Source organism: Apodemus sylvaticus, chromosome 6, assembly GCF_947179515.1.
Source record: "Apodemus sylvaticus chromosome 6, mApoSyl1.1, whole genome shotgun sequence".
In the NCBI taxonomy this organism is placed as follows: Eukaryota; Metazoa; Chordata; class Mammalia; order Rodentia; family Muridae; genus Apodemus; species Apodemus sylvaticus.
Genome location: NC_067477.1, coordinates 66,613,341 through 66,618,590, shown reverse-complemented (window position 1 = coordinate 66,618,590; position 5,250 = coordinate 66,613,341). Strand labels below are relative to the sequence as shown.

Sequence of the window (5,250 nt, the reverse complement as noted above, 5' to 3'; positions counted from 1 at the left end):
CATAGGCCAGGACCTCATCACGGTCCCAGGTGGCATCACTAGCTATTCACATTAAGTTGTTCCTCACTAGCCTTGCTTGACTCTCTGGTTCTGCCTCTCTTCATTGTGCCCACATCCTTCTGTTTTTCTTTCTCTCCCATTTCTCCACCACTTGCTTGCTCCTCTTAGAGGCACCTGGGGTATATGAGTGTCTGGGTTCATCTCAGGAGTGCTATGTCCTTCTTCTGCATTATGGGCACTGGGCAGGGGTCATCGTGGGTGTGGTCTGTCTTCCCAGGCCTGGGTAATGCCCACTGGTGGTAGTCTCAGGCTCCATGGTGCTGGTCATCTTGGGATCACTTCTTGTCCAGCCCTCCCAACTGGCCTCCTGCGGGAGTTGTCTACCTCTGGCTCACTCCCACTCTGGGCCCTCACCCAGAGGAGATTCTTCTAGCCTCCAGCTTGCTCTCTGTCCTGGGAGCTGTCTGGATCTGTGTAGCACTGGACTTTCTAGTGTGGACTCGTGGCTTTCTCAGGCTCAGTTTGTTCAGGGAATGTTAGGCTACTAATCATTCAGAGGCTCACAGGTCAGAACACTGAGTGTAGACACAGCCTCTCTCCTCTCAGCCACCTACTGATGTGCATGTGACACAACAGCCACACGTGCAATGCTTCTAGGGGAATGGGCATTGATTCTTAAAAGACAAAATTTTATACTGTGTCACTCATTTAGGCAGACTAGCTGATTGGCACATTTTAAAAACTCAAACACTCGTATGTTTTAATTATGTTTGGTAGATAACTATGGCAATTGATTTAAATCAATAAAACACAGGAATAGGGCCATTATTTAAAACATGGCCAGTACGGTGCTTTCTTGTGGATTATTTTTGTTAACTCGGATGGATGCTGAGGACGTGAGTCTGTCTCTATCCAGCATGTTCTACAGTTCTGTTTTCTTCAATACCCCAGGCAGCTTTGGGGTCTGAGCATGCACACCCTTTCTGGGGAAAGAAAAAAAAAAGCTCTCTGTAGCAGGGTAGACTGTGGGCCAGGGAATTGTCTAGGCTTTCTACTAATCTCTGAAGACGAGAGGTAATCCCTTCACAAATATGGGGATGGGGGCTTCTCTGTGGATGGCAAATAATAAACAATGAGGGTTCTTTTTTTTAAATCCTGCTTCTTCTTTCAGCCCTCCTGTCCGCAGTCCTCAGCAATAACTTAGCCCCTGTCTTCCTCTCTGGAGGATTTAAATGGAATGACCTTAATTCTTGCTTTGTTTGCACTCTCTCCTCTAAGAAGCTGCAGTGAAGACCAAGACAAACAGTAGATTAACAGTGGTACCTTTTATATGGCTGATTCGTTTCAAAAAATATTCTGAAAGGAAACAAAACCCAAAGGGGGAGAAAGATGTGGAGTTGGGGAGAACAGAAGCTTACGTGGGGGACTTGAAACGGCCCTTTCCTTCCCCTGCTCACTGATGTCAAGCTTCGGGGACAGTGTTGCCTTTGTGCGAAGGCTTTGCCAGGATGGAATTTATGGTATTAAGCAGGTGACTGGTAAGTGTTTCTAAACCAATATTATTTCACTGCCTAATTTGGGGCTAAGAGGAGAGTTATACTGGGGATGTATTCAGAAAACATTTGATCGTAGCTCATCTGCCACTCCGGATGGTAGAGTCTATCAAGTGGCTGACAGTCTCCAAATCAGAATTCCAAGGATGCTGTCATGTGGAGTCATTAAGAGGGGCACCGCTTCTTAGAATCTCCTTCAGCTCCTCTGGATTTAAAGGAATTTACAGGGAAACTTCCAAGACACCTTAGCTATATCCAAATGAAAGCCAAAGCATTATAGTTTGGCTGGGCTGAAAGTGTGTCTCTGGAAGGGGAAAAAAATTGTATGAAGCTACAGAGGAAAAACGTCTGGGCATTAGCTTCTATTTCCTTTAAGGGATGGCAGAGTGCTCTGTGAGATTGCTCCATTCAATTTAAAGTTAAATACAAATGTGAAAGGCTGGGGTACATTAATAAGATGATCCACCTGCTTATAATAATAGGATAATTCACATCCTCATTGTCAGAGCGGTGAGGCTCCCGACCAGGTCAGTCATTAAACTCAATGTGTCTCATTCTTCGGTGCCGTTTCACTTAGATTCTCCGCACCACTTGTCTGCCCTTCTTTTCCACTGTGCACCTATCTTGCAAATTTAGTTCCATTAGATGGATACTTGCATCATTACGAGGCCTGATTCCATCATTTTCAGAGTGCCAAGCCATTTAAATACAGTGCAGCCCTTGGCCATATTTAGTCCAAACATTTACACACATCCAAGCTCATTCTTAATCTTTTTTAAATAGGATGCAGGGCTTATTTTTAAATTACCTCTTCATTCATGCTCCATAAAAGCATCAAGAGACACCATCCATTGGATCTGAAATCTGGTCCTCAGGTGCCATTTCCAATTCCTGGCATTGCCATTAAATCCTAGCTCCAGCACTTCTCTGCGTGACAGTCTCATGTCAAGGCCAGAAAAGTAAAACAGAAGCCGCCATTTCTTACCTCTCCGAGAGTCAGACACTACATGGCAGTTCCCCGTGGCTCTTGCTTTCTCAATACCAGGTGCTTTTAGATAAGGGTGCCTAGCTAAGTAACATCCATAAGAAGTTGGGGTACCTAAAATGAACCCATTGCTTGACAAAACCTGAGGCACAAGTTATTTCTTCTCCCATGCCATTCGGATGTGCATCTATTTGAGGAGGCATCTCTGTTCATATAATATCATGAGCTTTGCTGTGACTGGAGTATTGTAGCTCATCCTAGAGCATCCCAACAGTCCAGGACAGCCTAGGGTTTCTTTGGACCATTGATGTACCTGCTCTACAAATTCCTTTTCCTTTCTGTTAGCACACTGTTCTATAAGGTCTCTAGTCTTTGGGTCATAGGACAAGGTTCCCTGAAGAACCCAATGCCTGAACCTACTTGCTACCTACCCTGAGCAGAGCCTGACACCATGAAATCTCCCTTATCAGTTTTAAAGGATGTGGGTCAAACTGCTTTTTATACATTTTACTTAATAAACAGATAACTACTCTCCCTTTGGCTTAAACCTACCCTGTCTCACTGTGTACTCGGAAAAGGGAGGGAGGGAGAGAGAGAGAGGGAGAGATAGAGACAGAGAGAGAGAAACAGAGAGAGAGACAGAGAGAGAGAGAGAGAGAGAGAGAGAGAGAGAGAGAGAGAGAATAAAAGAAAAGGCCAATGCAGCGAGGCCTGCAGGCGAGAGTGTGTAGTCTCCTCAAATGCTCACAACTGTGTGATTGTCCTGGGTACATGTCTTTGATAGGCTGCCATTTGTGCCCACTCACCCAGAGAGCTTGTGGCCAGCCTGAGAGGTTTGTGTGCGTGTGTGCGTTTTAACAAATTTTCAAAAGTTGCCATGGGGAGAGAATAGCGAGAAAGCTCTTCAAAAAAGAAAATTATTTTCACAGCATCATCCCAAGAAAAACACCCGTGCAATAGATATCTCTGGAGGTCGACTGCAATCTGAACTAATTGGGAGGGAAGGGGAGAGCTCCCCATTTGCCCACCTCCTGTAATGGGCCTTGGAGAAGTGATCGGTAGCCAAACACTTCCTGCAATGAGTGGTTTGGACACTCTAAGCAAAAAGGAAGACTTCTCCAAGCTGCTTCTTGTTTGTGTCACTGAGAGAGGTCACCGTCTGCCTTCATCCACTAGCCACTTCTGATCACTGGGCAGATTCTGTTACAGACGTTATCTTCAGTTACAAGGACATCAATCTCCCCCGACCCCCAGCATAAGAGGGGACTTGGAGGCAGGAAGATGATCTCAAATCCTCGAGATCTCAGCCAAAGAATATTATTTATAGGCTGTAACTGAAAATCAACGCCAATCTGGGTGAAGGTACTACATTAAGCCAATAACAGACAACAAGCCTGCGACTGTTTTGTATGATGATGAAATTGGCCGAAGCCCCCCTGCTGTGAGGAAGAAGGGAGCATGATCCTGGGAGAGCTGGCACTGCTCTGTGAGGAGCTTCTGTTGTGATTGCTAGCTGCTTTCCACAGATCCTTGCTGAATATTATGCCATTAAACAGTGTGAAAGAAAATCAAAATATATGTTTACTGGGTACTAAATAGTAAGTGCCTTTCAAATGCTCTTTAATGGATGGACTTTAAAGTCGCTGTAGAGCACCCTCACAATCCAAAAGCAGCGTGCTCCTCTCTGTAAACCACCTCGAGGGGCTGAAGGAGGGCTGGCTGTGAATTGTAACCACCCTGCAACTCTGGTCCCTTAAAGGCGTCCGTCTTTAGAGCATAGAAATGCTTTCAGCCATACACATTGGTCTACAGTTTTAATGGAAAAACTGTTGATCTCTCAGTCATATTTTCTCAGAAACCGAGTGACAGTCAATGTGCAGTTTAACATAATAGATAGATACACCTCCTCAGGGACCCGGGGGCGGGAGGAGTTTGTGTTTGCAGAGGGGGTTATATGGGTCTATTTTTAGACCCATATACCAGGGTCTAACCACAACAAAAGATGTGTGGTGTGAAAGGCAGAAATGATCAAATCCATTTATACATGTGCAGTTTCAGAATTTCTCTGAACATGGTGCATTAAAGGTGCTGTGACCCTGGGTAGCTATAACTTAGAGGAAGCTCGGGACGAAAGCGAAACCATTGTGGGCTTCAATATCTCAGCCAATTACAGACATCCCAGAGAGTGATCACTAATCAGTAGCAGAAAAAAAGTTAGTTGAAATTAAGGGATGAATGATTTAACTGTCTGGAAAAGCCTAATATTGAATCCATATCTCACTTCTTCTTTGGGGAAAGCTCAAGAGTTAAGAGTAAAACTTTAAAGATGCCATCAAACAGAAGAAAAATGCATGGGAATATCCTTTATATTTTTGGTGCAAAAAGGAGAGACAAAAGTCACAAATATAAAAGAAACCACTGCGATGACTCTATCAAAATCAGACCTTTAGCCTAGAAGGAACTCAAGATACTCAAGAGACAGATGACAAATTGGGAAAAATACTTGCAGCTCATAGCACAATCAAAATGTACAATTTCCAAAATATAAAAATTAACAACCCTCAAGAAGTAATAATAAAATACCTATAAAAAGGATTAACTTAAAAAATTGACTGTACAGCTCAGAAAGTGACATTTGGCATCACTAACAACGAGCTTTAATAATGCACAACTGTTTCATGCAGTACTGTTTCTTGCTATTAGATGAGCAAA

At 43.9% G+C, this 5,250-nt stretch overlaps 1 non-coding gene across 1 annotated transcript; it reads right to left on the bottom strand.

The window, feature by feature from the left end:
* Positions 1 to 532: 532 nt before the first annotated feature.
* LOC127688227 (small nucleolar RNA SNORA17) lies at positions 533 to 665 on the bottom strand. Its single transcript, XR_007978635.1, has one exon. It is a non-coding gene; the product is annotated as a small nucleolar RNA SNORA17 (small nucleolar RNA).
* Positions 666 to 5,250: the final 4,585 nt, after the last annotated feature.